Raw genomic sequence first — 8,621 nt, 5'->3', positions numbered from 1 at the left:
AAGGCAGCAACATGTGCCTACTTATAGTTAGCATCATGCATATGATGATTGTGCATATTTTGAGCAGTAGTATGCATTTGATGACTATGTATGTTCTTATGAGCTACATTCTAGTCACATACATGGACAACCATCTAGACATCCTTATGTACATGGGCAACATCATGCCAATGGAGTGCTCGATATCATCAGCCACTTGATCATTACTATGAGTAGCATGTGCATCTTTATGAGCAATATGATACTTCTCACAAATGATGCCATGATGAGAGCATCTCACTGCATCTTCATGAGCAAGTGCCCCATCAGCCCAAGGCCCTTAACTTTGAATACCCAGTAGCCATGAATGTGGGGCTCATGGATATGCAATGCCCAGGGGTTGATGCAATGATTGCAGTAGTGATTATAACCTCATCTGTTGTGGCTCCTAATGAGTTTATGGACAAGTCGGTGTATGCTATCGTGTGGGTCATTGAGGATCTTGTGCCACCACCAGTGCTTGAAGATGACACCATAAATCACTTCTATGCTACATCGAATGCATTGTATCAAATTATCATTTTGATCTTGATGATAGTACGGTGATCCATGTTTGTATGGGTGACCCTTATGCTCTTGATGCTTATTATGTAGGTTATCTATTAAATCTCAAGGAAAAGAATGGTTTTAGAAAAGCCCTACCTCGACCAACATTTCACTAGTGTAGCCCTCCTTCTACTTCAAGGGTGCAATTTTGATTGAGGATTAGCTAACTTTTCCCTAATCTACATTGCAGACAACTTGAAAATAGCACGCTATTTTAGAATAGTTTTTACCCTGCATTAATGACAATAAAATGTCACCTATATAGGTTGAAAATATGCTTCATGAGATTTTTTTGGCATGTCACATGCCTCAATTGGAGCTACCTATAGGAAGTTATGACTAGTTTTCTCCAGTAAGCCAATTCTAGGCAACATGTTGTCCATTGGTTGTTAGCCCCTAATTGTCAAGAATTGGTGGCCAAACTCACACACTATCAACTTGCACATGTTGTATGCATCATTTACACATTTTTATGCCCCAATTCCACATGAGATTGTACTTCCCCATACTTATATTCTCCTTTGCAATGCTGAACAGAGTAGTACTCAACAATCCCCCTTCCCCTGTGAGCCACACGAATAAGTCCTCTTTTTTGTTTTTGAGGGAATAAACCCTTGGGGTCAAGATGGAATGTAAAAGAGTAGGGATAGATTGCTAGGACATACTATCACATGGAATTTGCGTGGGGTTTCATGAAAGTTGCTCATTGCAGGGACACTTTGTGATGGGAGAATTCAATGAAATAAAACTTATCTAGAAGAATTTTTGAATGGGAAAACAAATTCTTGATTATGAATATAGGCAAGTTAGAGGTTCATAAGACTTTCGGATTAGATCAAAAGAGTTATGGGAAAGAAAATGATGAATTCTCAATCTAAAAGAGAAAGAGAAGAAGGTGGGATATCGGATTTTATGGGAAAAATTTCAAGGAAGGCGAGGAGCATCAAGCTCGAAATCAAGAAACTCTCGTAGAATTGATAATGAGAATTGCAAAGAGGGCAAGGAGCTCATATCTTGACTTGAAAGCAACTTTGCGGATCTTGATGAGGACCTTCAAAAGTAGGCAAGAAGCTTAAAGCTGAACTCAAACCACCTTCATAAACTACTCATGACGAAAACTTGAATGTAGGTAAGGGGCTTAAAGCTCGACCTCAAGCCTTCTCTCCCAACTTTGATGGTAAGATCTTGAAGAGGGTGAGGGATACAAGATCCACCTCTAGCCTCTCTCACTTCATTTGATGGCCCTTCAATGAAGCGAGGAGCTTAAGCTCAAATTCAAGCCAATCTTCATACACGACTCACAACGGAAACTTCAATATAGGCGAGGGGCTTATAGCTGGACCTCAAGCCATCTCTCCTGAATTTGATGACAATCTTCGAAGAAAACGAGGGATACAAGTTCCACCTCTACCCTCTCTCACTTGATTTGATGGCCTCCCAAGCTCTCCTAGTCCTCCTTTTATAGTTTTTCCTCCTCTTTCTCTCACGTTGTGCTTTTAGCTTTTTTATGAAAGCCTAAGGCTTTTAAAGCCTTAGCTTTTCCTTAAGGCTAAAACTCAAGTGTAAAAGGCCATAATCAAATAGCTTTTCCACCTGATTTATGTTGCCAACTCTCATTATCCCAACCCTTAATCAACGCAATCTTAGAGTGGTCATTGGCTGAATTGCTTGGTTTGCAATTTGGCCAATTGCAATAGGCCATAATTCACCAAGTACATGAAACAAAGAGCTTTTTCTAGCCCCATTACTTGTAAGCATTTCCATAGTAGCTTGCCATGCCAGCATCCCATGGCATAGTGTTGCGGCCCCCAGTTGTGACCACCGCATCCCTACTATTGCATCTTAGCCCAATGCCATGTTGTATTATGATAACAACTCCTTTTTGCCACCATCACTTGGCTTGCCACCACACATGCGTGCCATCCTTCTTCTCATCAGGTCGAACTGCATGCGCACCGTCACCAGGCAGTTGAAGTGCTACAAGATCACCACCAGCTGAATGGGCACTGATGCCTTCTCTCTTAACAACATCATCATCTTCCCCAAGCGTGTTGTCACTATCTAAAAATTCATCCAAGGGAGGTGCCAACATATCATACTTAGGCATACATTTCTCCTGGAACTATAATATGGATTCCTCATTTGTTCTCTCTTGGATGCTCCAAACAAGATCCTTTGCCTCAAATATATGAGGATGTATACCTACTTTGCTTCACATTGTTTAGAAGTGTCTTGATTGCTGCCATGGTTTGGAATTTCCACACCTTTAAAGTAGGCTTTCTTCATTCCTAGATATATCCGATTCTTCTCATCATCAATCTTCAACACTTTTGTACAAGCTTTGTCATCAGCTTCATAGTGTGCTTCCAAGTTTTTGATATAGTTATCTGATATTTCTAAGATGTGACACAACCAACAATAGCAATATTATCAATAGTAATTTATAGTCCAAATGATTCCATCGGCCGAACCACACCAGCTATGGAATCCCCAGTATTCATGTCATTTAGTACTAAGGATTTTGAGTCATTTATCCCTTCCATTGTAGATATTTAAGTCACACATCCATTCGTCCAACATTTGGGTCAAGATCCACAACCCTTCCTTTCACAAGCTTCCCAAGAGGAAAACAACCAGTTGGATCCTCTATGAAGGTGTCAGAGCTCTCGCATCTATATGCCGTAAAAGGGTTATGAAGCAACCTTTCTTTGTCACATTCTTGACAAAGCCCTGCACTTGCATCTCCACCCTCAGATCTTCTAGCTTCTCCAATTCTAAAACCGAATCAAACCTTGTTAGATTGGAATTCTGATTAAGTCTTCGATTGATTTGAGATTGAAGAACAACATCAGATAGATCAGTAATGCACACTTTGCCAAACAGTTGTGGACAATGCTATACTTTGAATCCACCAGATCCTAGTAGCATCTTTGATACTCTTCCCCCAACTATATCACCCTTTTTTATGTCAATTCCATCATCCCTCTGCTCCACTGAAACACTACTTGAGCTCATCTCCAAACCATACAAAGACAGATCTAGAGCGTCTTTCTCATGGTCAATTTTCATCACTCTACATTTTACACCTTGTTCAATTTGGAAATGGTTTGTAAAGTTTGCAACGGTCATCATAAGAGTCCAAAGTAACTTCGCAATGGTGGACACGCAGTGTCATGACATCCGTCCCCTCCAAATGGCATGTGCCAACTTGTTTACCACTTACAACATTGTTCCCACAAGGATCATACGGGTAATATGACAAGTAGGTAAGTTGACATAGATTAACACAGCATTCACTTGGATCATATGGATGAATCAGTATGTCTTTGTAGATCATCACCGCATCTAGTGGCTTGCCATAGACCATCACAACATCCAGTTCTTCTTTGGCTGGTTTATCTTTATACAATCTCATGACTCCAATCTTTCTTTCCTCCTTCAATGGAATAAGTCTTATTTGTTCCTTGACCATATTGACACCTACAAGAATAGCTCCACTTTCTCCGAGTTCAGAGCTCTTTGCTCAAGTGTATCCAACTAGTTGTATCACTCTTCAAACTCTCGCAAAAGCTCAAAAGCAACAAGTCCTTTGTTGGGATGATAGACCCACTCTCTGAATGTCTTTCACGTAGCAATACCATAATCCTCCAGAAATATTCATATCTGAATGTATTTCGTGTAGCAATACCATAATCCTCCAAAAAATATTCATCTTTGAATATCTTTTGCGTAGCAATACCATAATCCTCCAGAAAATATTCATCTTTGAGCGTTTTCTTGAAAACATTCCAGTTAGAGTCTTGCACAAATAAATCTGTCACTCTAACCCGCATAGCAAGCATGACAAGCCGTAATGAAATAATTGCTCCAGTTGGTCGAAACTATGAAGAAGCACATTTGGCTTTCAAAGTCTTTAATATATGCTAGAACATTCCGGCCATCAAATAATTTTCACTCACTAACCATAGCCTTGATCGCTTTGGTCGCACCATGCATATGATCTTATTCTTGATGCAACCGTCATTGTTGATCCAATAGCTACTGATGTAACTGCTACTGCTGCTGCATAGATAACTACATCTATTGATTGTGCATCATAATGACTAAAGAAAGATTTTGTAATAAAGTCTTCATCTCATCAGTTGAAAAGGAAGAAGTTGTCGATGACGTAGGTGGATTAGTCGAAGAGTCTCCCATCTCAATGATCAGAAGCAATGCTTTCATGTTGGGTTTACTAGATGTCACACGGAATTTGCACGAGGGTTCGTGAAAGTCGCTCGCGGTAGGGACGCTTTGTGATGGGAGAATTCAATGAAGTAAAACTTATCCAGAAGAATTTTTGAATGAGAAAAAAATTTATTGATTAACAATATAGACAAGTTACAGGTTCATAAGACTTTTGGATTAGATCAAAAGAGTTATGGGAATGACAAGGATGAATTCTCAATCTCAAAGAGAAAGAGAAGAAGGTCGGATATCATATTTTATGGGAAACATTTCAAGGAAGGCGAGGAGCATCATGCTCGAACTCAAGCCACTCTTGTAGAATTCATGATGATAATTTCAAAGAGGGCAAGGATCTCATAGCTCGACTTGAAAGCCACTCTGCGGATCTTGATGATGACCTTCAAAAGTAGGTGAGAAGCTTAAAGCTCAACTCAAACCACCTTCATAAATGACTTGCAACAGAAGATTCAATGTAGGCGAGGGGTTTAAAGCTCAACCTCAAGCCTTCTCGCCTGAATTCGATGGTAAGATCTATGAAGAGGGCGAGGGATACAAGCTCCACCTCTAGCCTCTCTCACTTCATTTGATGGCCCTTCGATGAGGCAAGGAGCTCAAGCTCAAAATCATCATAAACAACTTGTGCGATGGAAACTTTAGTATAGGTGAGGGGCTTAAAGCTCGACCTCAAGCCTTCTCTCTCGAATTCGATGACTATGTTTGAAGATAGCGAGGGGTGTAAGCTCCACCTTTAGCCTCTCTCACTTGATTTGATGGCCTCCCAAGCTCTCCTAGTCCCTCCTTTTATAGTTTTTCCTCCTCTTCCTCTCACATTGTGCTTTTAGCTTTTTTATAAAAGCCTAAGGCTTTTAAAGCCTTAGATTTTCCTTAAGGCTAAAACTCAAGTGTAAAAAGCCATAATCAAATAGCTTTTCCACCTGATTTATGCCACCAGCTCTCGTCATCTCAGCCCTTAATTAGCACCATCTTAGAATGGTCATTGGCTGAACTGCTTGGTTTTGCAATTCAGCCAATTGGAATAGGCCATAATTCACCAAGTACATGAATAAAAAAGCTTTTGCTAGCCCCATTACTTGTAAGAATTTCCGCAATAGTTCCTACCCGATAATACCTTACTGCCCAATAACTTGCCATGCCAGCATCCCACGGCATAGTGCTGCGGCCCCCACTTGTGACCACCACGTCCCTACTATAGCATCTCAGCCCAATGCCACACTGTATCATGATCACAGCTCATTTTTTCCACCATCACTTGGACTGCCACCACACATGCATGCCATCCTTGTCATCAGGTTGAATTGCATGCGTGCCATCACCAGGTGGTTGATGTGCTCTGAGATCACCACCAATTGAATGGGCACTGATGTCTTCTTTCTTAACAACATCATTCTCTTCCCCAAGCTCCTTGTTTCGTCCAAGGAAGGTGCCAACATATCATATTGAGGCATACATTTCTCCTCAAACTGTAATATGGATTATCCATCTGTTCTCTCTTGGATGCTCCCAACAAGATCCTTTGCCTCAAATATATGAGGATGTATACATGCTCTTGCTTTAGATTCTCTAGAAGTGTCTCAATTGCTGCCATGGTTTGGAATTTCCACACCTTTAAAGTAGACTTCCTTCATTCCTAAATATATTCGATTCTTCTCATCATCAGTCTTCAACACTATTGTATGAACTTTATCATCAGTGTCATAATGTACTTCCAATTTTTTTTAATATTTATTTAATATTTCTAAGATGTGACACAACCAACAATGGCATGATTATCAATAGAAATAAATATTCCAAATGATTCCACTTGTCAAACCACACCGGTTATGGAATCCCCAATATTCATGTCATTCAATAGTAAGGATTTTGAGTCCTCTATCCTTCCGTTGTAGATATTTAAGTGACACGTCCATTCGGCCAACATTTGGGTCAAGATTCACAACCCTTCCTTTCATAAGCTTCCCAGGAGGAAAGTAGCTAGTTGGATCCTCTATGAAGGTGTCAGAACTCTCGCATCTATATGTAATGAAAGGGTTATGAAGCAACCTTTCTTTGTCAAATTCTTGACAAAGCCCTGCACTTCCATCTCCACCCTCAAATCTTCTAGCTCCTGCAATGCTAAAACTGAATCATTAGACCTTGTCAGATTGGAATTCTGATTAAGTTTTCCATTGATTTGAGATTGAAGAACAACATCGTATAGATGAATAATGTTCACTCTTCTAAATAGATGTGGACAAAGCTTGTACTTTGAATCCACTAGATCCTAGTAGCACCTTTGATACTCTTCCCCCAACTATATCACCCTTTTTCATCTCAATTTCATCATCCTTCTACTCCACTAATTGAGCTCATCTCCAAACCACACAAAGATAGATCTAGAACCTCTTTCTCATGGTCAATTTTCATCACTCTACATTTTACACCTTGTCCAATCTGGAAACTGTTTGTAAGGTTTGGAAGGGTCATCAGAAGAGTCCAAAGTAACTTCGCAATGGTGGACGCGCAACGTCACAACAATGCACTAGCATGGGAATTTCCAATTATGCTATTGGGGTATTTAAGGTGTTGAGAGACCTAATTAGGACATCACTTATCAATAATGAAGTCTCTTTTACTCTTCCTTCCAGCTTTCATGGCTTCCCTTCCCTTTCTCTCTTTTCCAATCTTTCTCTCTCTTTTGCTAGTATTTCTCTCTCCTCTTCTCTCATCTTCTCCCTTCTCCTTCTCCCTTTTCCAATCTTTCTCTCTCTTTTGCTAGTATTTCTCTCTCTTCTTCTCTCATTTTCTCAATCATTCTCTCTCCTCTTTGTATAGTATCTCCCTTCTCTCCTCTTTCCTACGTCTCCTTCATTACAATATACAAGGAGTTGAGGCCTTAATAAGAAAATATCATGGCACCAAAGAGATAGATCATGTGTGGGATGAGAAGTAGTACATTGAAACAATATCCCTATCCCAGCAAGTCAAAGCTAAATGCCATTTCTTATATCTTAAGGATACCTTTGATATGATGGAAAATAGTTGTGATTCTCTTGAAAGGATAAAAATAAATCCATTACATGGTTTAGATTAAGACATACAATGGAAATTAGTTGCTATTCTTCCATGGATTAAAGCAACCATTGGATATATCTTTAGATTCCCTAAGGCTGATTGACTTGCAAGATGCACATATATGAGCCCTATCCTTGATCGAGTCAAATGGAGAATAATTTCTTGAAGATAACTATCTCATAGCAAACATCGATGAAACTATTATGACTCAAATGACCAAGGAAGAATCATGCGTGCGGTGAGATAGGCCACATTCAAAAGAGATACCCCAATCATTGATGCTTCATTTGCAAAATGAGCTAGCATATATCCAAGATGATTCCCTTGAGTTGGAATAATAGGAGGAGGAACTAGAAAGAAATAAAAATTTCACAACTTAAGTATTTGGCTTTCCTCAAAAATCAAATAATGGTAAAGACCTAGAGCCCATTGAGACCTTGAAGTTGATTAGAAATCATAAGATCTTCATCAAATGTAATAAGTCTTATATTGAATCTCACTTTTGCAATAGCGATGGAACCATCATATATTGCAATAAACTAACATTTGATCTCATTATGTTGCTTCATTACAACTTACATAGGATCATGATTGACTTGTAGATTGACATGACTAATCAATACAAGTGTTGCAATCATTTGGCAAGTCAAATGTGCATGTGGTTTATGGACATTATATTGTGGTTAGTAATCAAAATACTATTTTTGAAAATTTAGGCTCTGTCTCATGGATGCTTG

The sequence above is a fragment of the Lygodium microphyllum genome, chromosome 16 (assembly GCF_053477565.2).
Source record: "Lygodium microphyllum isolate KBCC chromosome 16, Lygodium_microphyllum_v1.1.10, whole genome shotgun sequence".
Taxonomy (NCBI): Eukaryota; Viridiplantae; Streptophyta; class Polypodiopsida; order Schizaeales; family Lygodiaceae; genus Lygodium; species Lygodium microphyllum.
The sequence above is the reverse complement of the archived record's forward strand: the minus strand, read 5'-3'. Positions refer to the sequence as shown.